Source organism: Macrobrachium rosenbergii, chromosome 49, assembly GCF_040412425.1.
Source record: "Macrobrachium rosenbergii isolate ZJJX-2024 chromosome 49, ASM4041242v1, whole genome shotgun sequence".
Classification (NCBI taxonomy): Eukaryota; Metazoa; Arthropoda; class Malacostraca; order Decapoda; family Palaemonidae; genus Macrobrachium; species Macrobrachium rosenbergii.
The window spans coordinates 2,517,216-2,542,943 of NC_089789.1; the positions used below are offsets into that span (position 1 = coordinate 2,517,216).

Below are 25,728 nucleotides of genomic sequence, written 5' to 3' on the forward strand. Positions count from 1 at the left end.
TTTGGTAACGGCAACAGTTTCATTTTGACGTTATAAATTGATTGAAACGAAAAAATGTTACTGTTGTCAACATTATCGTTCGTAGCTCAAAAGCTATAACAGTTAGGCGAATGGATTATTTTTTATGAGAAAGCCAACAAAATTCTCTAAATATTGATATATAAAACAATGAAAACGAATAAGTCCAGTTGGTGAAACAATTTATAGAAAAGAGGGTAAGAAACAGAGCGATTTGCCCGGCCTATGGTGAGAATTATCGCTAGAAAAAAGTTTTTTTTGAAGAGCCCTATCTCGCTTATTTTTCATAGAAATTACTTTGTAAATATATGAAAATGTAGAGGAAAAGATGTAGAATAAAGTGAGAGTCAAGAAAATGGCTTTGGTACCGGCAACAGTTTCATTTTGAGGTTATAATTTGATTGAAACGAAAAAAATGTTACCGTTGTCAACATTATCGTTCAGTAGCTCAAAGCTATAACAGTTAGGCGAATGAATAATTTTTATGAGAAAGCCAATAAAATTCCCTAAATATTGACATAAAAATGGAAAACGAATAAGTCCAGTTGGTGAAAAAATTGATAGAAAAGAGGATGAGAAACAGAGCGCTCTGCCCGGCCTATGGTGAGAATTATCGCTAGAAAAATTTTTTTTTTTGAAGAGCCCTATCTCGGTTATTTTTCATAGAAATTACTTTGTAAATATACGAAAAGTAGAGGAAAAGTTGAAGAATAAAGGGAAAGTCAAGAAAATGGCTTTGGTAACGGCAACAGTTTCATTTTGACGTTATAAATTGATCGAAACGAAAAAAAAAGTTACCGTTGTCAACATTATTGTTCATAGCTCAAAAACTATAACAGTTAGGCGAATGAATTATTTTTTATGAGAAAGCCAAGAAAATTCTCTAAATATCGACATAAAAAACAATGAAAAACGAATCAGCCCAGTTGGTGAAAAAATGATAGAAAAGTGGGTAAGAAACAGAGCGCGCCGCCAGGCATACGGTGAGAATTATCGCTAGACATTTTTTTTGAAGAGCTCTACCTCGGATTTTTTCATAGAAATCACTTTGTAAATATACAAAAATGTAGAGGAAAGGTTGAGGAATAAAGTGAGAGTCAAGAAAAATGGCTTTGGTAAGAGCAACAGTTTCATTTTGACGTTATAAGCTGTTCGAAACGAAAAAAAAATGTTACCGTTGTCAACATTATCGTTAAGTAGCTCAAAAGCTATAATAGTTGGGTGAATGAATTATTTTTATGAGAAAGCCAACAAAATTCTCTAAATATCGATATATATGATAATGAAAATGAGATTCAGAGCCCTGCCTAAAATCCAGACGTCTCTTATGTGATGCACTAACAAATTTCCGCTAGTTTTACCGCAAAAACTTTGCGAAAGCATGTTGAAACTGTTCTCGATTGACGCCGCTTTATGTAAACAGCCACACGCGTGTTTACTCAGCCTCGCACGCATGGTCTCTGACAGAAGTGTGGCCTGCCAGGCCTGCGTGGGTGCGATCAGCTGATGTCATTGTGAGAATTTTACTACGCCATGGATTTGCGCATGCACAGTAGAGGAACTAAAAATTTATAGAAAATAGAGGATACCAAACAGTGTTTCCAATAATGTAATCCTACATTTTATAAAAAAAAAAATGTAAGATACGAGAGAGAAACGTGGGTAGGATCAGCTGATTTCATTGTGGGAAATTTACTATGCCAGGGAATTGCGCATGCACAGTATAGGGACTGTTTGCCTGGCGTGATCGATGCCTAAGTTACACGGTCCAAGGTATGCTTTAGCCTATGGAAACCACCAACTGTACGAAAATTAAAAAAATTTACCCTACCACACGCGAAAAATGTCGGTAAATTTTACGTAAAATTACGTCAGTCAGACAAGAAGGGGGGTAGGGGGTTATTGCGTAATATGCCGTCAATTGGGCAGGAAAGGGTTAATGCGCATGCGCAGTCCACCAAATAGTCGACAATGGACTGGCGTGAAGACCAAGAAGCCCTTACTTTCTGATGGTCAATGCAGGATGATCCCCTACCCAAATCCTATGCCTTTTTGTCAGGGAAGTGGGAGAGTTTTGAGGACTCAACAGCAACTACCAAAAATAGGTTTTTCCTACGTCAAAACCTGTTTTTTGATGGCGTAGTTGCTTGTTTCGTCCTCAAGGAGCTTTGCGAAGAAATTGACAGGTGACAAAAAAGGCTTAAGCTCTCACTTTTTAATCCCAACACCCCAAAAAGGAAAAAACATTTCTGGTCAGAGGTCAAGCCACAAATTTCAAGTCCCATTCTTTACTCCAAATACTCTTCAGGTTTTGATACCAAGGAACAAGAAACTATACACGAACTCAAGTTTTAGGATGTAGTTCTACAGTGGCTTACCTAAGGCACGCTGGGTTTGGTTGCAGTACTGTCGCCCTTCTCCCAGTGGTAGTTAGCATACTCACCATCAATAAGATTCCCAGTCTTCTGCTGTAGCACCTAGGGGTTAGGACTCACCATGCCACCTACTGATACACAGTGTAGTCGAATTTGTTTGAGCATGTAGCAATTATTTAACTGATGACCACCCTGTACATTTGGAGACTTCTTTGAAAGAGACACTTCTGAAGCAGGCCAACGACGTACTTTAACCTAGGAAAGGAGTGTGGATTTGCCTTTTAAATGAGAGACACTACTATCATTCTCAGCCCTTGTAAGGAGAGTTGTTAGTTTGTGCTAGGGTGTAGGAAAAAAAGACCCTCTGGGATGTTTGCCGTGATTTCTAGGAAAACCTTAAGTGCCTGAACCAGGGATAATGTCTTGTCTGCTAAATTGAGTTTGCTTATACGAATAGATTTCCTTTTTAAAGGCTCCTCATTCTTGGCCAGGAATGACGGGCCAGGAGACAATAATAATTGATGGTCAGCTGTTTGCATGATGCACCATCCCCATCTAAGAGAGCCCAGTTCACTAAAATGAGCTCCTGATGCTAATGCAATCAAGAAGATCACCTTTTGTAACATGTGCGTTGTGGTTGTATTGGATCCGCTGAATTGAGGGGTTGATAGAAGTCTAAGCACCTTGTTCAGGGACCAAGTAATTGGAAGCCTTTTGGGAGTGGGTCTTTGTAGAGCAAAAGACAACTTCTATACTGGAGTCAATCACAAATCCATAAAGCAAGGGTTCTGTTAATGCAGCCTTGTACGCCATGACTGTTGTAACGGCAAGGTGTTTGTCTTCAGTAGGGTATATAAGAAAAATAAAAAGAGTTTCTATAGAAATCTCAACTGGACTCTCAGTATGGATATAATCTAACCATATCTTCCATACAGACTGGTATTGCCGGACAGGTGATGTCCGTAATTTTTGCACTAGGTACCTAGCAATGTTGGGTGAGTAATTTTCAGGATAGATAATCTTAAAAAATCCATATGTGAAGGTCTTGGCTCAGAAAGGAGGTTGCGTAAACGACTTCCCTTCCTACTGTCTGGGATAGAACAGCGGAAGACAGTGGAATTGCTCTTTTCGTCCATTTTGAAGTAATAGGAACCCATGCCTCTTTGGCCAATTTGGGGCTATTATGTAAGCTGTTCCTCTGAAGGTTAGAAGTGTGCTCAAAACCTTCGAAATCTGGGACAATGGAGGATAAAGATATCTCCCCCCCCTTGCTCCAGTCTTTTGGGAGGCACCTCTTGCTGTTGCTTGATGGTCCAAATTCGGAGACACATATATTAGGAAATTGTGATTCTCATATGTGGCAAACAGGTCCACTTCCGGTTGTGGAAGCATGCTGGCTATTGTTTGAAAAGACAGGTTGTCCAACATCTACTCTGCTGAGGCTGTCATTTTCCTTGACAGAGAGTCTGCTATTACAACGAGACCCCCGAAGTGAATTGCAGACAGGTGACACTTCCTTGCTTGCGCCATCCGAAGGATGGCTAGCATTAACATACTGAGAGGAGGTGAACGTGATCCCGACCTGTTGATGCAGGACATTGTAGTCATTTTGTCTCTCTCTTCTGGAGGTTTAAGTTTTTGAGAGACAAAAAGACAGCCATCAGCTCCAGGAAATTAATATAATTCCTCAGAGTAGCTGATCACCTCCCTGACACCTGACGATCCTCCCAATGTCCTCCCAACCTGTCAATGAGGCATCTGTGTGTACTGTCACTCGTACAGACATAGTCAGGCTGACCTGTTTCTCCAGAGATTCCTTCCAGATCCAGGGCTGAAGTATCTCCCAAACTTTTTAAATTTTTTTATGAGGTTGGTCTCGCATCTTTTTTCTTGCATGTGATAGCCAGGATTTGTTCACATTTTTAGTTGCAATCTAAGTACAGTATTGGATCTATAACTGATGTGAACTGCAGCAGGCCCATCATACGTTCTAATTGCCATCTGGAAACTCTGTGCTATAGAAGGAACCTTTTGAGGACCTGCCTTATTCTGTTTTGAGTATGATGGGGAGAGACAGCAGGCCATGAAGAGTATCCCAACATAGTCTAAACCACTGAAAGTGTCTGCTGGGCATGGGGCAGGATTTTTTCCAATATACTGTATTTATTATTAAACCTTTTGACTGTAGTCTGTTGACCACTGCTTTTAGGTTTTTCAAGCACTCTTTCCTTGTGGGACCCCAGATCAACCAGTTGTCTAGGTAGGCTATTAGTTGTATTCATTTTTGTTTGAGTTCTCAAATGAATGCCATTGCTAATTTTGTACAATATTCTTTAGGCAACGTATCTTTCCCTATCTGGAACCTTAGGAAGGGGCAGAAGGAACGGCAATAAGGACGTGCCACTATGCATCTTTCAGATCTACAGAAATTGTCTAAGTCCCTTTTGGAATGATTCAACGTACTTGAGCAATGGTAATTATCCAATACTTTTGGCCAACAATGTGCTTGTTCAATTTTGACTAGTTGAGGATCAATCATAGATTTTCATCTCATCAGTATCATCAGGGATGAGTACTGGAGCCCCTATTATGTTCTGATCTGAAGTTCTGTATTCCAAACTGACCATTTTGTTGTTTCCAGTCGGAATTCTAACATTAGACCTTGTTTGGGCAGCATTTGTATCCTGTATCCACACTCACTTTTCAGCTACAGGATGTTGTACTTTTACATTTTGGGGTGTACATGACTGACTTACTTTCCTTTTCGGAATCATGCTTCACGTCCCTCATATATTGCTGCTCTGTGGCAAGGGCATCTTGATGGTACAGGCAGTCCTTGGTTATCAGTGGGGGGTTCCGTTCTGACAGTGTGATGATAACCGAAAATCGCTGATAACCAAAAATTGGTGATTCTCGGGGCTTATCGGTGCCGAAAATCACCAATTTTCGGTTACTGGCACCTCTGTTAGCTATGTATTGGCACCAATACCCAATTATCGGCGCCAATAAGCAGAAATTGGCGATTTTCAGTCACGAAAATTGCTGATTTTCATCGCTACACAAGCCCTGGAAAACCGGATTGCCAATAACCGGGGACTGTCTGCTCAATTTCCTTACAGGATTGATTAAGTACCACAAACTGTGTATCCTTTTTGGGGGAATTTGTGCAAACTAACTGTGCTTCAGCAACTGAACTGTAACTGCCTGTTAATCAAGTGGCAGAGGTCCTGGGTAAGTTACTATACCCCTGGAAAATGTAGTCATTTCAGTCGAATTAGGTGGATCCTGTAGAGTATCCCTTTTTGGGGGAAAGATCTATTCAGCAATGACAGCTGCATGGGGAATGGAATTCCTTCTGGAAGGTTTCTCCCATGGCCAGCTAAAATTTGTGTCCCTGAGCCTTCTGGGTTCAGCAAGGCCATTTCAGTAACAAAGTCCACTTCATATTCTTTAGGAAGAATGTGAACCCCACATAAAGATTCCTCTATTTCCTCCTCGGGGTTAACCTTGGTGGTACTGGGGACTGATTTTACTAGCTTTTGTCCCAAACATAGATCTTGTTCTGAGAAAGGGTTAAATATCTGCTGGCAGAGTTCTGCCAGAAGGATATAATCTCCCCCTTCCTCACCCCTACTGCCAGAGGCTTGTAATGAGAGCTGCTTCTTTGGTTGCTTTGTCTGCCTCTTCATTTACTCTGATCCCTACATGGGCAGGGATCCAATGTATTTCTACATTCTCCCACTATTATTATATAAGTTATGAAGAAATAATTTACTTGGTTGTATTATATTATTTTTTTATTTGTAACTCTGAATAACTTCTATACTGCTTCTCAAGTCACTAAAAATCACAAAATTATTGAATGATGTTTATTTTTATACCTAATGCAATTCCACACAATTCTGCTGTGAATACTGAAGCATTATTAGGTAGAGAGAACTGATAAGTTTTGCCTTATCCCACTCCGTGTTCTGATTTAGATCCACCTGTACATATTGCATAATTTGGACCTTTTCCCCTTATATGCTCTATTGTATGTTGTCTATAGTGTTCTGGTGTATATGAGTAACTTTTTGATATATACTTCAGATGTGTGCAAATTCTCATTTTATTCACTGACCAGGGAGGAGGTGATTTTACTATTGAAGGCATCTGTATATTTATATTCAGCGACTCAAACAACCTTCTAGCTCTAACTGGGAAAGGTGGTGGATGGTTATTTATAAATACATCTCTTAATTCAAATAATTTTTTGTTGGAGAATCATTCATATGAATTCTTAGAGCACTTTTCATTGTTACTAGCTCTAATCTATGGAGAGACAGAGGCAGTTCACCACATTCCACTTGTAAAGATGATTTTGGTGATGATCTAAAGGCTCCTGAACATATTCTAAGGCCTTCATTGTGAACAGGGTCTAACATTTTCAGTGCTGTCTGTGATGCTGAGCCATATATTTCACTTCCATAATCAATGATAGACAGAACTGCTGCTTTATACAGTACAGTAAGGGGATGTCTATTGGCTCCCCAAGCAGTGTTTGATAGTTTTCTAATTACATTTAGATTTTACGTATGTTATGTGGGCTTTCCAGTTCAAGTGAGTATCAAATACTAATTGTAAAAATTTTGCTGTTTGGCCAACTGGTATACTATGGTTTCTGATTTTTAAATCTATTTCTTCACCTTTTTTCCACTTTTTATTTTTATGAAACATGATTGCTTGAGTTTTATCTATGGATAATTTAAAGCCTACAGATGAGGCCCATTAATTTATTTTTACTATACTTTTATTAATGATTTGTTCTGCATGTTTTATTTGAGATGCTGAATAATATATGGCAAAATCATCCATGTACAGGTTACTTTTAATGCCAATAGGCAGATTATTACTGATATCATTAATTGCTAAAGTAAACAGCATGCCACTAAGGACGCTTCCCTGTGGAACACAACTTTCAAGTGGAAATGTTCTAGACAGAACATCATCAATTCTCACATGAATCTCACAAAACTGCGATTGGTAAAAAAGTTTTGTATAAACCTAGGTAAATATCCATGGATGTTGTTGTTTTGTAAAGTTTTTAATATAGCATACCTCCATGTAGCATTGTATGCTTTTTCAGTGTCAAAAAAGACAGCTACAGTAATTTGTTTTCGTTCAAAACTTCAACATATATGGTCTTCTAAGTTAGAGCGAGAACCTAATGTAGATCTGTTACACTGTGGACTCAAACTGAGTGGGAGTCAAAATTTTATTTTCTAGAATGTGCCATGTTAGTCGAGCAATTACCATTTTCTCTAGCAATCTGCATAAGCAGCTTGTTAAAGAAGTTGGTCTGTATTTATTTACATTACTGGGATCCTTTCCAGGTTTGGGGATAGGGATTACTATAGCTTTATGCCATTCATCTGGAAATAAATTTTGAAGCTATAAATGATTATAAAACCCTAATAAGTATGACTTTGTCAAAGGTGATAAGTGGCAGATCATCTCAAATCAAATATTATCACCTCCAGGAGCAGATTTATTGCTGTTCGAGAGAGCATATTCTAATTATATATATCTTTTATTATTTCAAAATTTATTGTTATTAATTCTATTTTATTTTTCTTTGTGCATGAGTGTTCATCTAAATTTTTATCACTACTTACATTTGCTAAATTTTCTCCAATTATATTTCTTTTGGATCAAGTGTTCTTTTCCCATCTTTTAATATGGCATGTCTAGGGTTTTTAACATGGGTACCATTTATTTTCCTGAATTTTTCCCATATTTTTTGTATGGGAGTATTATTAGAGAGATCTGATGCGTATTTCCTCCTTGAAATGATTCTTCCGTGAATTACGTCTTTTTTAAATTTTGCAGATATTTTGTTGTATAGAGGTTTTGATGCATCAATTTCTAGTAATACTAGTAATTTTTTGTAAAGTTCCTTCTAATATCGGTAATGTTTTATTTATTTTACTGAACTTTCTATTCAAATTATCTCATCGTCTCCCTAATGAGTCCTTTATATTTATTAATTCTGTTAACTTATTGGACCACCATGGAACTTTGAGTTTTGTTGGATGGGGTTTTGAGTTTGGTATTGCTCTGTCAGCAGCATTTTTAATTAAATCAACAAGAAATTTATTAGTTTCATTATGGTCTTTTAAATATTCAAATGGTGGGACATTTCTAGTGAGCATTTCATATCACTCCCAATCTGCTTTATAAATGTTATAGTGAGGGACATGTTTTGCAGGATTATTTTGCAATAAGGAAATTAATATTGGGAAATGATCACTGGTGTGCAAGTCATCAACTGTATTCCAATCTAACCTGTCAACTATACTTGTTGTACATAGAGTTATGCCTACTCAGGAAAATGTTCCATGTGCTTTTCAAAAATATGTGCTAATTTCATCATCATTTATACAGCACATGTTTGAATCCATGAACTCTTCTATTTCACTCCCTGCTCTATTTGAGTTTGTACAATTATGGGCCCATCATTGGGTTGTGAGCATTAAAATCACCTACTATTAATTTAGGTTCACTGGTATTGTTAAGTAAATCTTGAAGTTTATCAATGTTGTGATTTTTATTAGGTTGGTTGTATATATTATAAATTATGTAATTATCGTTTTTTTATTTGTATTTTAATACTTGATATTTTCAAGTCAGTAAAGTTTACAGGTATTCTGTCATAACATACTTTGTTATGTACAAATATAGCAGTACCTAAATTTCCTTCTTCTTCTCTAGATGTAGATACTAAGGTATATTTACCTATTGTTGATATTGTTTTGTTGGCATGTTGTAAACATAATATCACTGGTTCATATTCCCTTAGTAATCGTTGTATTTCTCCTAAATGTAATCTGGTCTGTAGACCATTTACGTTCCATTGTATAATATAATTATTGAAAATATTATGTTAGTGTTCAAGTGTTATTTTCTTTTTGTGAATCATCAATCTGCATTTTTTCTAAAATTTTATTTACGATATTTGTTTTTCTTTATAAGATATTAGGTGTCCAATGCACATACAGCCCTTTTCATGAGTGTCTAAACTAGTAGTTTATTTATTTCTGTATCTTATAAAATTTTATATAGTGTTTGTTAAACTGTCTTTTGTTATGCTTTTGTTTTTGTTGCACTGTTCAATGATTGTTAAACTGTCCTTTGTTATGCTTTTGTTTTTGTTGCACAGTTCAATGAAACATTCATTACATCCACAAGTGTTTTCATGTGCCGTTTTTTTGTTTGCTCCTGCTGCACCTATTACTGGAGATGGAGTAATCTCTTCTCCCATAACATAATCATTCTTGTCAACAGTTTGTTCCTCAACTACTTCTTTGATGTTCTGTGTATCTATTTCCATTGGTTTTATTATTACTTTAGGAGACAAAAGTATATTCTTTATTTTTTGGTTTATGTTCTTTCTTCGTGTCTCCCGCCTTTATTTCAAATTATGTATCTCTAATAATAGTTGGTTTTTTGTTGATCTTGGGTGGAGTTCTCTCTAAAGGCCTCTTTTTTTTATTTAGCTTCTAATTCATCATAACTGTCTTCTAATATTTCAGTGGTGCTTGTATTATCTTCTAGTGTATCCATTTCTCTTAACTCAAATGAATTTGAGCAAATGTTTGTATACATTCTTGGTTCTTTGCTATATTAGTTTCTTCTTGCAAAGTGGTTATTTTTCTTTGAGATTGATCTATCAGGTTTTGTTACTCTTATCTATTTCCATTTTTGTTTCATTGTTCGATCTCATTACAGCAGAAATTGTTCATTTCCTACCAGGATCATGCATTCCTCTAACTTTTAATTCTAATTTTGCCTCTTTTATAGGTATTTCTGTCCTTTCCTGAAGTAATTTTAATTCTGTATTGTATATATAATATAATACATACACTCCCTAGATCTTACATGGTAATTTTGTCCACAGTTCACGCATTTTGGCGCACCACACCTCCATTGTGTGGTATGTTCATCAGATCCAAATTTTTCCTTGTATGTCCATGCATGCGACAGCTTTGGCACTGTAGTGGTTTTGGAACATAAAGCCTCAGTTCTCTGCTTTGGCCCAAGATTTTAATTTTTAAGGGTAATTCATTGCCTTCAAATTTTATCTTTGCTATTCTCAGTGTTTTTTCATTACTCCATCTACTGACTATGTTGTATATTTCACAATCTTGTACTGTACATTGTTATACCTTTTATTAGGGGAATCAGGCAATATATTCTTTTCTACTGGTTCTTCATCATTATCAGGGAGCACTATGGTACCTTGTACACTGTTCATATTGTCATGGTTTTCTATATGTACCTTTATATTATCAATATTTTTTACAGTTAAGTAATTTTCTGATTGATTTTTTGTTGTGGTTTCTATCAACCACATCTGCTCTTTTGTTTGTCTGAATGACATCTCAGTAGTTGAATGTCAGTTCAACGGGAAGTTTTCTAATTTCAAAGCTGATATTTTCTTCTCTGTTTCTAAGGTCAGGAATCCTGACCAACTTCCACCCCAAAAGAGGGAGTCGAAGAGAGTCAAGGTTGGGTCAAGATATTTGCTTTTTTTTGGTTTGCATACAGATTGAGGCACAGTATATAAAAAAAATAAATAAATAAGCCTGAAAACCTTAAAAAGATATCATCAGCCTTTCATGGAGTTTATTCTTCCACCAATGGCACAAGTGAGAACTGACTCTCAAATGTCTGTCCCCTACCCTACCCTACAGGGGATGGCACAACATGATTAGAGCGGCCCAAGTGTAAGCCAAACCCATTTGCTAGGACTGATAATTTTACTAGAATAGAATACAATCATCCTCATCCTAATCATGTTATGGGCAAACCAGATAGAATGCCGAGAGTCCTATCCTCAGAACCAGACCCCCCGGGAATCCATGGTCCAGCCCTAAAGAATAGTTTGGCCTTTGAGCTATCAATCTGATAACTCTCAGGTCTGAACATTATCGGGCAGTTGATGGTCCTACCACATTTCTCACTATTTAGTTTCGGATATAAACCCATTCCTAGCTATATCTTTTCCTATTTATCAGGTCCAATAAACTTTAGCTACAGTGGAAAATTCCTCAAAAATTAATCCATATAAATATATAATGGTATATGGGACTCTTGGACTCAAACCCGGAAACAAATTCCTGGGGTTCAAGAGCCCCCTCACCTCGTCAGGGTGGTCCCACATCGAGGGGGCCCGAACGTCAAGGTGACTCGGGCCAACAAACCTACAAGCTTGAAACAGCACAGTATCTCGCCCCCCACAGGTTTGCTGTCTAGTGAAGGAGGTAGATAATATCACCACCTCCCAGAGTAACAGTCTCTTGAAGGCTGCGTTCTCCTAGGGTGCATGGGAGCCAAAAAAAAAAAAACGATCTTGGCCAATGACAGACCCAAAGATTGATCTACGAGACTGACTGGAATGCTGTTCAGGCAGTCCATTCCAGTGCCACTGTCTCTGCCTGTGATAAGATTTCCTCTGGACAGAGACATTCTAGTGACAGACAAGGACACAGACAAGTCAGGCCCAGGTCAACCTAATAAATGGCAATAACTCTCTGAGAGAACATAGCTATTTCTTCTGGTGGGCTAGAGGTGGAGGAAATGCCTTGCATGAACGGCTGGACCGTCAAGAATTCTCTTGCCCGGGGAGCACAGAACAAGCAAAGATAATATATCTTCCTCTACATTATTAAAATGATGTATCATTCTAATATCTCCACAATAGGCTTTTGCAATTCCATAAGAGAGAAACATTTGGCACCTGTCCTGTTCCTCACGAGGGTCGGACCAGGAACATAGGCCTCTGAGTAATGGGCTGGAATGGGAGCAAAAACATTCCCAGTCCCAAGCCCCTGTCTGGCTCCCATCTCCCGGAAAAAATTTCGAGGAGGAGGAGGGCGTAAGTGAGTGATCACAAGCACCATTGCCTTGCCTGATGAAGACCAAAGTCCCAGCAGGTAAGCAAGGATGTAGGCAGTCCTCAACCTGAGGTGACAATGTCCACCAGGGTTGGGGAGAGCAGTCCTGCTCACGCGAACGTGTGTGGGGACTGTCCTGCGAGCAAGCTTCAATCTACTTGGAAGCCAAGGCTTCTACAAGAGAAGAAGACAGCAGGGGACCTCCTTTTTTCCCTGCCCAAGCAACCAAGCAGATCACCGGGCCACCACTATGGGACCCCTTGGGAGCTCTCTTAAAGGAGAGAACTAATGCCATAAGGTCCCATAATAAAGTAAATGAATGTTTCTACCTTATGATTGAAGGGATTTGCTTAAAATTTTTACCACTTATTCTACAAATTACAAATAAAAAACTAAGAGTTGCACAGAAAAGCAATTTTCCCAACGAAAAATAAAGATACATAGTTATACTACAGTCTGTAAAAGTTTAACTGAATTTGGTTCAGTCTTCTTGGAGGAATAAGCATCTAGTTTTGAAGAAATTAAGTTTTGAGAAAACAGCAAAACAAAAATATTTTTGGAATTTCAAGAGAATTCTGAGATGATCAAGAGATCTTGAGTGAGTTATCCATGTCATTATACTGTATAACCCGTTTTCTCTGTGATGCTAGAGCGAGAAAGAATGGGATATTTTAGTGGGTGACAATTATTTTTTTTTAAAATTGTTGATACTTTTACATCCCTTTTTACAATTTGTTGTTCACAGTGCCATACAAGCAGTGAACATAATTGTCCATGAACCAGTCAACATTTTTTTTTGTTCAAAACAGTGTATAGCTCCTTTCACCTAACCAGACTTGGAGTCATACAGACATTTTTACAAATTTTTTTTACAATTTACGGTTCACAGTGCCACACAAGTGGTGAACGAAATTGTCAATAAACCAATCTAAAAAGTTTTTTTAGCATTAACGCTCCAGGATATGTTTATTTAGACATAAAACAGTTGAAAACTGTTAATAACTAAATTTGATAAATTCCTTGAAATTTGGCAGTCGGTGTGCCATTTAAGTGCAAGGGGGCAGGAGCACTTGCATACCCTTTGCTCACATCTTCTCGCTGGCAGCTGGGACTGGGTCTGTAGACCTGAAACCCTTGCTGACCCCAATAAATGGGCTACTGGGGCCTGTGTTGCTGGTCTGGGCAGGTGGGTTACCGGGGCCAGTACGTTTGTACACCAGGGGTCCGAAGAACCCCATGCAGCGGTTACACCTGTGTGGTCAGCAACAAGAGCATGGTACTGCTAGCAAGAGGCGAGGGCTGGTACCAAAAAGCCTGGGTGGGAGGCTTACCAGCGCTGGTACCAGTACACCAGGGTTCCAGAGATCTCAGGGTAGCAGTTGCAGCTGTGTGCTGAACAATGGGAGCAGAGGTACCACGGTGCCGCAAATGAGAGACCAGGCCTGGTACTGGTGGCCTAGGTAAGCAGGCTACCAGGGCCAGCACAGAGTGATCATTAAGTTCAGAAGACACTTGGCTCTCCCGAGAGGCCTAAGGAGGCGCACATACCTCTCTCTAAGGTCCTTGGCCTCCACAACACCTGAGAAAGAAGTCATTTAGATTGTGTTATCTACACTTATGTCAGTGTGACATACAATAAATAATGATCAACCTCAAAGTAGAGAGAAATTGAGTACATAGTCTGCCCTTCCCTAGACAGTGACTAACCAAGCAGTTTCCTCTTCAAAAGTGCTTGAGTGATTGAGGGGTTTGTGTATATATATAACAAACAACAATTACACAAAAATATTTCAACAAAAAACTAAAAAGAAAGCAAATGGTAGTCAGGCAGAGAAGCGCAGTGACGTTTTCACACAATGGCAGCCGAAAGCAAAATGGAGTGCAGACCTATGAATGGGCAGGGCTTTCCCCCCCTACTGTCGAGAGTTAACAATCTTGTCTGAAAGTTAAGCGGTCATTCCAGCTTGCGTCCACAAGCTAAATCCAATGTAAAGGCCTTCAGGATTGTATTTGTGTAAGAACAAACTGTGCTTTGAAACAGTAAGAACCAAAAATGATTAAAAATGGAATTCTTCAACCGTTTATGCAATGGTCCTCTTGAGGCAACCTGGCAATAATATATGAATTTCTCAATAAGATAAAAAATGACAAGATTTCATAGCAGATTGGGAAAGCATCGAACAATCCTTCAGGCTGAACTATGAAATGGCAGTCATGTAATGGGTTTTCCCCACATCTGTGTGCCAGACATAATCTTAATTGCTGCCTTCTGTTCATAAGTTGCTCGTTAGTTTGACCAGGTGACAACTACCACTTCGACATCCTGTGCGGGGGAAAGAGGAAGCATATGCAGTATCGGGGTCAAGAGAAACTGTTTTTAAGCTAAATCTATGGAATGACAGATTAGCTTGTCTGTATGTTTGTCTTCCTGGACAGAGGGTTACAGTGTTCCCATCTAATATTTTGCAAATATTCGTCAAAGCAGCCTCTACCAGGATTGGTGATGGGGGTAGCATTGTGAAGCATATAGCAGTACTATATAGTATATGTTATACAATGCAAGCTTTGCCATTTATTCTATTTTTGGGAGAGAGGTAGAGGGAGGGATGTATGGTTGCAAAAGCATAAAAAAGCAGTGAGGGATTTCATTCAAAACAGCGCCACTGCAAAACTGTTAGGAGAATGACCACGTCATAGATTGGGAGGGAGCAACAATATACAGGCGGTCCCGGTTTCTGACGGGGTTCCGTTTACAAAAGAAAAAAACGTGAGGAACATTTCGAAAATTCAAAAATCATAAGAAAAAACCTTACTTTTAATGCTCTGGGTGCATTGAAAACACTGTTATTATTGAGAATAAAAAAATCTAATTATGATTATTCTGCCATAGATTTCTTCCGGGAGCAACAATATATACTGGACATGTAAAAAGTGGTAATTTCTGGTGAATATATTTGATAAATTCGAACTACCAAACATTAGATAAAGAGTGGGGTGCTTTGATAAAGCCTTTAAACATTAGACAATAAAGACAAACAGACAAACAAACAACCTAGTCTCTCATTCCATAAATTTAGCTTAAAAGCAGTTTCACTTGGTCCCTGATTCTGCACTGCATCTTCCTCCTCTCTCCCCACGTAGGTTGTCGAAGTGGAAGTTGTCACAGAAACTACAGCACCGATGCTATAGGCCATTAAAACCTACCAATCACCTGGTCACCTCTACCGAGCAGCGTACGAACGAAAGGCAGCAAATAAGATCACAATGTCTGGCACACAGATGCGAGCAACAGTCATTACATGACCACCATTTCACAGTTACATCTGAAGGACTGTTCAATGTTTTCCCAATCTGCTATGAAATGTCATTTTTCATCATATTGACAAATTCATATACAGGCAGTCTCCGGTTATCAGTGGAGGTTCCATTCTGACAGCGTGACGATAACCGAAAATCAGCAATAACTGAAAATTGGAGATTATTGGGGCCTTTTCGGCGATTTTCAGCGCTTATCAGTGCCTCTGTTAGGTATGTATCGGTGCCAATATCCAATTCTCAGTGCCGATAAGCGGAAATCAACAATTTTTAGTGCCGGAAATTGCTGATTTTTGTAGCCAGGCAAGCGCCGTAAACTCAATCGCCAATAACCAAGCCCACCGATAACTAGGGCTGCCTGTATTTTTATCCAGTTACCTGAAAAGGACTGCTGGGCAAACAGTCAAAGGCTCCCATTCTTAATCATTTTTGGTTTTTATTGTTTCAAAATACAGTTTTTGCTCATATATATATAATTGTGGTTTTTTACTAACTGTTTCAGGTCACAGTATAGTGATGCACCATAGGTATTCCATTTTTTCTAAGTCATTTATAATAATTTTATGTGATACAGAATTATAGTGCTTCACTTGAAGCTCTTCACACGCTACTTTATTTGAGCCTGATAATACTTGCAATATGGATCTTTAATTCTTCTTCTGCTACTTGGGCCGAAGTCTTGAAACAAAACGTGGCAAACTTGTCACTGGGTCAGCTGCCAACAACCCAGTTCCCTCATTCGTTCCAATAACTGCACTTTTTCTTGTCCGTCTTCTTATTTTAGTAAATAAGATCTACATTAGCTGTATATGTACAATGGTGACCTAATAGAGGGTACAGAAATCACAATTTTTGAAAGCAAATTGTATTTTTCCTAACTATACAAACGTGAGGTCCTTTACATTAGGAATTACTTATGGAGAAGCTGGACACGGCCGTTAACTCTTGAACATGGTAGTTAGGCAGTAACTGCCATTAGGTAGGCGGGAATACCCACCTGCCTGGATGTAAACATTCCAGTTCGCCTTTCGGTCCAGGTTCAGACTGAGGGGTGGCATGAGGAGGGCATAAAATGTAATGTAAAGGACCTCAGGTTTGTACAGTTAGGAAAAATACAATTTACTTTCAAAAATTGTGATTTGTTCCAACATGATATACAAACAATTGGTCCTTTACATTAAGAAGACTCACTGGTTGGAGGGAGGAATCTGAGTGAGTCTTCTGAACTGACTGGAGTTCTGCACACCTGGGCTACTCCTGGTTGAAAGAGCGAGGAGGAGTACTGTGCCTCTGACATATTGATCAGAGTGTAGGGACTGCAAGATCAAATGTCAGATACTGGACCTTTTCACATGTGAGGAGACGTAACTCATACAAAATAGGCTGGAAGAATCTTAGAGTCAGAGGCAGTAAGATAGGGTTTCCCTTATTGCCAGTCTCTCCTTCCTACCCTTGCTAGAGGAAGGACCGGAATTGCTTCTATGATTCTAGAAGAAAAATAGAACGGGTGCTCGATGTGTAGTCTTACTGCATCAGAAGCCAGATCCAGCAAGTATTTGTTCAAGTCCTATTCTCATCCCGAAGGAGGAGAAGTAGGAGGATGGGGAAGGAGGAGGAAGAGAGGCCAGTCACTCTCGATAACCTTCTCACTCCAGAACCAACACCTTAGGCGAGATGCTACTCGTCCTCTTGAAGGAGCAGGGTAAGAAAACATTTGTTGAGCAGCCACCACAGGGCCAAGGAAAAAGGTTCCAAGGGCCTGTGGGCAAGACCACAGGAAGACAAGAGTGTGGTCTATGAGACCACATAATGCTTCCAGACAGTCAGAAATTTCCGGAATGAGAGGGGTGGACCAAGCCATTGACTTCGTGAGCTCTCGGGTGGAAAGTACCGGCATCGTTGTCGCCAGCTGCTGAGTAACTCCTTCAATTGCTTCACGAAGCCAGGAGAAAGATGTCCTTAGATACTTCTTCCTTGGGAGAGACTGTATTGTACTAGCGAAAACGTCGACGACATCCAGGTTAGGAATGTCAAGCCTTTTCAGAAAGTACCACAGCCCCTAATGGGACAAAGTAACAACTGATCTGGATCACTGATACAAAGTCCAAGGAGGAGGGGAACAAGAAGGACTCGAACCCGACAACAAATGGTGATGGATTCGGAGTCCACTTATGACATCCAAGAAGGAGTCGCGGTATTGATCCCCTTCACCTGTTCTTCCATCTTCTACGCCAAGGCTGGAACGAGATGAGAGATGGTCCTAAGAGGGCACACCTCCACCCAATGACCTCATAAGGGCGTGTGCAGAGCACGGGACAGGAACCCTAAGCAAAAGTCACATGCCACCCAGGGAACAGTTCCCTGGGACAGCAAGACCGAGGAAGCTTCTCATCCATAACCAAATCTCCACTGAGGAGAAGAAGGCTACTTCAGATAGAAGATTAGGTCACAAGGGCCTAAGTTCTTCACAAATGAAAGGGAGAGAAGCAACCCTCGGTGGAGAAGACGAGGAAGTCCAGACTTGAAGAGCGACTCTGACCCGAGAAGTTCTGTCAACGACACCAACCAGCGAAGACAGATCCAGTCCCTGGGACAGTGTTGCAGAGGACTTCAAGAGATATCCAGCTATATCCGTTGCCGCTCAGTGAGAAAGCCTATGCTTGCAAGCAAAGCTAGAGGGTCTCCCAGTCCTGAACACACAGGGATGTACTGCCTGAAGAACCGCTTCTTGTGTAGCTGCTACAGGAGCTTGGGTCAAGCAGATCTCTTCTCGATGCCTCGGAAGCAGAGCTATCAGGTTATGCGAAAGGCGAAGTCTTCCACCATTTGTCTGTAACTTGGGGTGAGCAATGCTTGTGAACCCCTAGTGAAACAGACAAATACGGAGGGAAAAACGTAGATATCAATTTTTCCCAAAAAGACAGCATGCCTCAGCGTAGCGACCCAGGAAACTACCGACTTTGTTGTGCAGGGAGGCCACAGAAAGAAGGAAGGGATCTCTCTGTCGAACAGTCTCTTCGTGAATCTTCACGAGGAAAAGAGTGAAGAGCACGTTCCGTCCTGATCGCTCAAACCCGAGGCCAAGCTCACCTACCAATACATCCCCACCGGGAATGCATCTGGCTAATTGAGCTATCGAGTGCGCTACAGAACACTCAAGTACCTGCAAATGTTGACACATGAAACAGGAGGAAAAAACGATTCCCTTGTTTGTCAACAAATGCCACTACTGTGGTTTGTTGTTCAATGAAACCACTGAGCGTCGCAAAACTCATCCTGAATTCTTGGAAGGCCAAAAGGCTGCTTTGAGTCCAGGATGTTGATGAGAAGGTACTAATTGTCTCGGTCAAACACCTTCAAGACAAAGTCTTACAGGTGTGTGCCTATTCCTCAATCGGTGAATCCGCAAGTAGACACACGATGTGAGGGGAATATGCAAGCATATTTGAAGGTTCCTTCAATCAAGCATTAGCCTAATTCTTTCCTCATACTTCGAAGAGGAAAGAGGGATGGAGGAACGTACGCAGACCTCCATTCTCCACCATGGGGAAGCTTCTGCAAGATGACAGGATACTTAGACGATTAGCCCTAGCTGGGCTGGCACTTCCCAAATCAGGAGCACAGGAGAGGAAGTGGGATGGAAGTTTGATGAAAAGAATTGCTGAGACCCAAGGGAAATAGATACTTCTGAAGGAATCCATTCTCAGCTCTCGGCAATGTCGCTGCCAGGCTCAAGAGACTAGATAAGTATCATTTCATCCAGGCATCTGCAGTAGGAGAACTTCTTCCCGGTCGATACTTCTTTCTCTCTTCCCTTCTTCCCTCCAACCATATGAAAAAGAGGGTGGAAAGAGACAGTTATGCACACTTTCGCAGAAGGGAAGAAGAGGGCTGTGTGCTCTGCAATCTTCTTCTGAAGCCTAGGACTTCTTAGGAGTTGAGGGGGGCTGGCTTGAACTCAAGGTCGAGCCGAGATGACCAAGACCCAAATGGTCTTTGTCCAAAGAGAAAGGTAGAATCAAGTAAAGGTTCGTTCCTAAGGGTCGAGCCAACTCGGGGACTTACGAAACTGGATATCCGAATTAGGACAAAGCCCTACTTCTTAGCACCAGACTTGCCCACATATTGCTGTCTGGTATATGAAGACCCAAACATGGACAGGACCAGTCTCCAGACGGCAGGGTTCTTTCCAGGAATGGTTGTATCTGAGGAGAGAAAGCCTAAAAGTGAAGGATCGTGGATCCACCAGGAAACTGCCTGGAGGAAACCAGCATGTGCTCCAAGGCCTCCGCCTCTCGTTGTGGAAGAGAATACCCTTCATGGCAAGGAGAAGCAGAGGGAGAACCCAGTCCGGGTGAAGACGAGTCAGGACAACCTGCAGTCGGCATGACCCTCCGAGGCAAGGAGAGTTCGTACTCTGTCGAGGCTGGGGAGGAGCTTGGTGTCTTGACCTGAATGAACTCCTTGTCCGAAGATAAGAATTCATCTGGTCGAAAACGCTCTAGCAAGCAAGGACTGCAGCGGCCCCCTGAAACTCTCAGTCCCTCGGGAACTGCTAGGGTTGTGAGTAATGAAGATTATTCACTGAGGGAGCTGCGGTCCTGTCCTGGGGATCCTCGCACCGACGAATTGGCACGAAGTTCTCCGAAAAATGAGGGCGATCGCAACTTGAAGAGGAAGACCCTCGCTGCTTCTGAAGCGTGATACTCCTGTACCTCTCTCCTTGGAAGGAGACCTTGACAGATCCCAAGAAACCCTCCTCAGCTGCCTGGTTGAACTACGAGACAATCGGGGGACCAACACCAAAGCACGCCAGGCAGCCGAACTCCGAAAACAAATTTGTCAGAGCTCTCTCTGTCTGTCCTGCGCTTCTCAGAACGACTGAGAGGAAAAGAGAACAGGTGAAAAGAAAGAGTACCCCTACCTGTCCAGCCAGTAAGACCAGCAGGAAGGGCAGACAGTGAGTGATAATCAACTGGAGGAGATTATTCCCACACAGGGGAAGAAGAGCACTTGTGCTGTGGCAAAGCACTTTCCTGGGAAGAGCAGAAGTTCACTAGAAATGAGCCAAGAACCTGATTCTGAGAACCGAACAGGGCTGAGCTGAGCTGAGCTGATCACATGACTGCAATCCAGCTGGGTGGTATGTGGTGGACTGGGAGGCAGGCAGGCAGGGCAGGGCGGGGTGAGCCAAGCCAGTCTCACAAATGCCACCAGGGGCTGGGTGGGGTGGGCAAGATGAGTGAGCCGAGCCAAGCCAAGCTGATCATGCGAACACAATCGAAACTGGACAGGGCAGAACTCGTCTACCGTGAACTAGCACTAGTTTCTCTGAACTCTAAACTTTGAGGCTGAGGCCCCTCGAGAAGAAGGTCCAAAGGGGAATTCTGTGTCTGCTATCCTGCATGCTTGAACCCTAAGGTTCAAGACACAAGGATGAAAACAAAGCAAGCTGGTGGACAGTATTGAGACACATGGCGTCTTGGCACTTTCTCTCATCCTGTGCCTCTCATCAGGAGAGCGCTCGTGATTCACAGAATTTGAGCAACCTACAAGACTCCCAAAATCTGGAGCGGCTGCTTTCAGTTTCCTAAGAAATCGAAAAGAGCCAGGCACAGAACCAGTCTTAGACACAGACTTCTAAGACTGGCAACGAGGGCACGGCCTCGAGAGGCAGCACTCTTGCGGCCCCCGAAACGTGAGACCCCACAGGAGAATGAGAATCGGTTCCCACCAGAGGGCGGGAAGAGCCAATGAGAGAAACTTGTTTCCCAGAAGAGAGTCAGCCCCTTAGAAGTCCCGCAGCACTCCTGAAGGGAATCTCTTCCCTGCTTCTTCTGGTATTTGAACTGATTGGATCGAGACACCAGGCTGGGAACCTGAACGAGCACTGGTAAGCACTTTGGGAGCACTTGTAGTGCTGACAAGAAGAGCTGAGACACCTGGGTGCCTCGGCCCTTTATCTCACACTGCTCCTGAGCTGGGCTGGGGAGAGTACTCTCCAGACCAGATTGGGATACTCGAGTATTCCACAGAATCTAGTACTTGAAGCGGCTCGCAAACGAGCGCCCGAAGCAGCCCCCGTCTTAGAGGCAGAGCCTCTAGGACTGAGAACGGGATTGCAAACAGAGGTTTGTGCGCCCGTGGCTCCTGAAACACAAAACCCAGGGTATGCGAATCGGTTCCCTAACCCGAAGGTCAAGAGGAGCCAACAAGAGACCTACCGCCTTCTGAGAAAGCGGTAGGTGTCCAAGGGCATCAAGGGGAAAGAAGCACCCTTCCTCTCCTTCGGCCAACAGAGGTCTATCTGTTTCCCGGGACCCCCTCAAACCTTGGGAGAGGAAGGGAAGAGGCAGCAGAAGATGAAATCAAAGATAAGTTGAAGAAAACAGCTGCTACTACCACACAGCAACTTCCTTCACCTTCACCCCACATCTAAAGGATGGTGGACATGAAACATCATAAACTCCAAGGCAGCTAGGCAGAATCACAACAAGCAGCAGCCCAGGTCACGACCACCAGGAGAAGCAGCAGGCACAACCAGGACCGCCAATGCAGGAGCTACGGAAGCGGTTCAGAAGGCAGGAGCTACAGCAACAGCCAGGAACGTCACATGCAAGTCACCAGCAGTGACAGGAACGACCAGGATGGCTGCAGCAGGAGACCAGGAAGAGCCGCCCAGAGACTGTTGTTGAGTCAACAGGAGCATAACACAGGAAACAGCAGGAGCAGATGGACTACAGATACGCCAGAGGCAGTGCCAAAGCATACGTGAAGGCCAGCAATGACAGCGATCAATCTTGAAGCAATACTAAATGAACGTCAGGACTCCTTCATGCAAAGATATCCCACCTGAGATATCCAGCCAACTACTGCTGTGCCTGCAATGCTCACTGCCAACCTGAAAGAAAAAGCAAAGATGATTAGTAGAGGGAGACTCCTCTCGCTATGAGAGGAACTGCCCTACGCAGTACGCAGTGAAAGGAGGCCCTAGAAGAGGCTGCCCAACCGCCTGAGTCTGCATCCCCCTCGTGGTCTTCGCCCAACGAGTGAGTGATGAGGGCAAAGGAAAGAGATCTCTGGTGAAGGAGAGATAAGGAAGAACCTACAGGGAGAGAGAAGGAAGGAGGGGAGGCCACCAAGGGCGCCATGAAAGCGAAACTTACCAACGACGCCTGCAACCTTCCCCCGCAACTCTCTATAGCACAGGCAGCAAAAAACACTTAGCACAAGTAGAAAGGAAGTAGTCATGCCCTTGTACACAGAGGGTGGGAGCCCAAGAAGGGGAGTGAACTCTCACGTCCTGATCAATGTAGGGGGCGAAGATATTACATCCCAATCTAACATCTCCAAACGTACAGGGGAACGCCTTCAGTATCTAAATAAAGGGCTACTGGAAGAGAAGCATTACCAGTCAGTTATGCCCCTCTAAATATGCCCTTGGCATCAAACCCAAGACACAGATGCATGGGAACGATGGCTTATGAAAGGCTATCACAAATCGTGGGTTTGTATTAATAAATATCAAACACATGCAATATATACACAAAAATAGAGAAAGATCCCACCGGGATAATAAAGAGCTTAACGACAGTCAGGCAAAGAGATCCGAAAACACGTCTGCAAAGCATGACGGCCAAAAGCAAACTGGAATGTTTACATCCAGGCAGGTGGGTATTCCCGCCTATCTGGTGGTAGTTACTGCCTAACCACCTTGTTCAAGAGATTAACGGCCGTGTCCAGCTTCGCTGTAAGTAATTCCTAATGTAAAGGACTGATGGTTTGTATTTCGTGTCAGAACAAACTACTATGCACATTCAGATTTATGACAAAATTCACTTGGATCGTGGGATCATAACCCATCCCTGTCATACGAAAAAAACTTATCCCTATTGTAACATGCGGTAGCTTTCCTTCTAGTACTGGCGAAGATGTTAAAACTTGAAATTAATTTCTTTTGTAAGTAGTTAAAAGAGATATCTTGTTGAAATTGGCTGATTATAATATTTGTAGTTAAGTACACATTTGTTTAGAATGATTTCTATGTTAGTATTAGGGTCTAAGGTTTAGTTAAATACTGTAAATATATACACCAAACGTGAATGGTGACAAATAAGGTATCTGATAAATTAAAGTAACATTTGAATCACTGGATTATTTGCAGGATAGAACTAAGAGGTCTGGTTGGACCAGGTTGAAAATGGTCAGTCGGTCCTCTATGCACAACCACCACCACCATGGTTAGGCCAGTTTTAAGAGCTCTTTTAATTATTTCTCTTGATCTCTACAACTCTGGCACCTTGAAAATGCAGTCAAGGAAGACCAACATACCATAGATGCAATGTAAGTTTGTCTTTCTGGTGACGGTAATTTTTTTGTTTTTATAATATTTTCATGGTGGTTAATTTTTAATCCTCAGATTGCCCCCATACTCATCATACACAGTATGTTTTGACCTTCCATCAATAATAGTCAGGGAAACACTAATGCTTATAATCTAATGCTATATATAACTGTTGGTTTAGTGCTATGTTAGGAAACAAACACAATGCGGTATTTTGCAACATTCTAATAACTGATACATAGAAGCAAAACATTCACAAGTTGTGATATAGGTGTACTAGGTTAACTTAAGCTTGCATGATAGCTATTGCATTAAAGACACGTTACAAAGAACTTTAAAATACTGAAGGGTGCATAAAATGCTATTAAATAAGTACACTTCTTAAAATGATAAAAGCAATTACTATGGTAACCTAATGTAAACTCTCGAACGCATTCTTATGCTAGACAACCCAAATTTCTCATTTTGGGCACCTAACCCTGTAAAAAAAAATTGAGTGCAAAACATAAATAAAGTAAAAGACCAGTGTTTAGATGACATGCAATATAAGTTTGTCTCTCAAGTGAAACAATTTCAACATACAAAGTATCCCTTCATGGTGGTTAAGTATGTAACCCTTTAACTCCAGTATCAGTGAATTAAGGCAGTGTATCACGTTCCACTACCCTGACTAAACCCTTAATGGACAGGAATGCTTATAATCTAATGAGTATCTATAACTGTTGGTTTAGTGGTGATGGGAAACAAATCACAGAGTATTAATTTTACACACATTCTATTCGGTTTGGATGAATAGAAGCAAAAAATGTTCATAGCATTTCAATGGGCCATAAATGACTTATGGCAACTATTTAGCTATTCAGCTCAAAGAGACATCAAAGAACCTTGAGATTTCAGAAGGGGAATATGTTGCTCTCTAAATAAGGAAGTCTTTTAATTTGATAATAAATATATTATGGTAATTAATGTTAAACTTTAGTTCTTATTTTTATGATAGTATGTCAGCTATAATTGTAATTTTTGCAATGAAAAGTACAAAGAAATATTAGAAAAAAACATAAAGTCACAAAAAGTTACTGCCATCTGTCTTAAATCTGATGGATATATAATTTTACAACAAAACACAGTGCTCAAGAATTTGTTACTGATTTTAGTTCTTATTCTTCTTCTTCTTCGTTTTAACATGTATTTTCACCATTTTCTGATAAATGGGGTAATGGACAGCCTTCTTTATGAGGACTTTGATTTGGCGTTGGGGTAGGGCTAAATCATAGAGTCGGCTGCCCTACTGACATCGTTTAGATGAATTTAACGAAAAATGTTCATAACATTTCAATGGGCCAATGACTTAGCCCCTATTCTCCCAAGCTCAGAGGAGAACATCAATCAGTATGCCTTGAGATTTCGAGACGGGAATAGGTGTCTGTTATGTTTTTAGAAGGTGTTTATTTGCTTTGTTTATTGTGTGCATTAGTCTCTTAACTTTTATGATTTGTTTTCAGCTATAACCTTGTTGATTTTGCAATGGGGTGTCTACAAAGGATTAGCAAAGTGTCGCCTTCACTGACCAGTTACTGCGGATTTGAACCCCAGCCACAGGTAAATCTACAGGGTATATATTTTACAACAAATACACTGACGTGCCAGAATTTGCTCTACTGATTTTAGTTCTTATCTGTAATGATAATGTGTGAGCTATAATTATAATTTTACAAAATACAATAATTAGAAAAATCATGCG

The 25,728-nt window shown here is 41.1% G+C and overlaps 1 protein-coding gene across 3 annotated transcripts in view; it reads right to left on the reverse strand.

Annotated features, from left to right (window-relative positions):
• The window catches only part of CROT (Carnitine O-octanoyltransferase), a 286,657-nt gene that overhangs the window by 65,986 nt on the left and 194,943 nt on the right, over nucleotides 1–25,728 (reverse strand). The gene's annotated exons all lie outside the window — the stretch shown is intronic.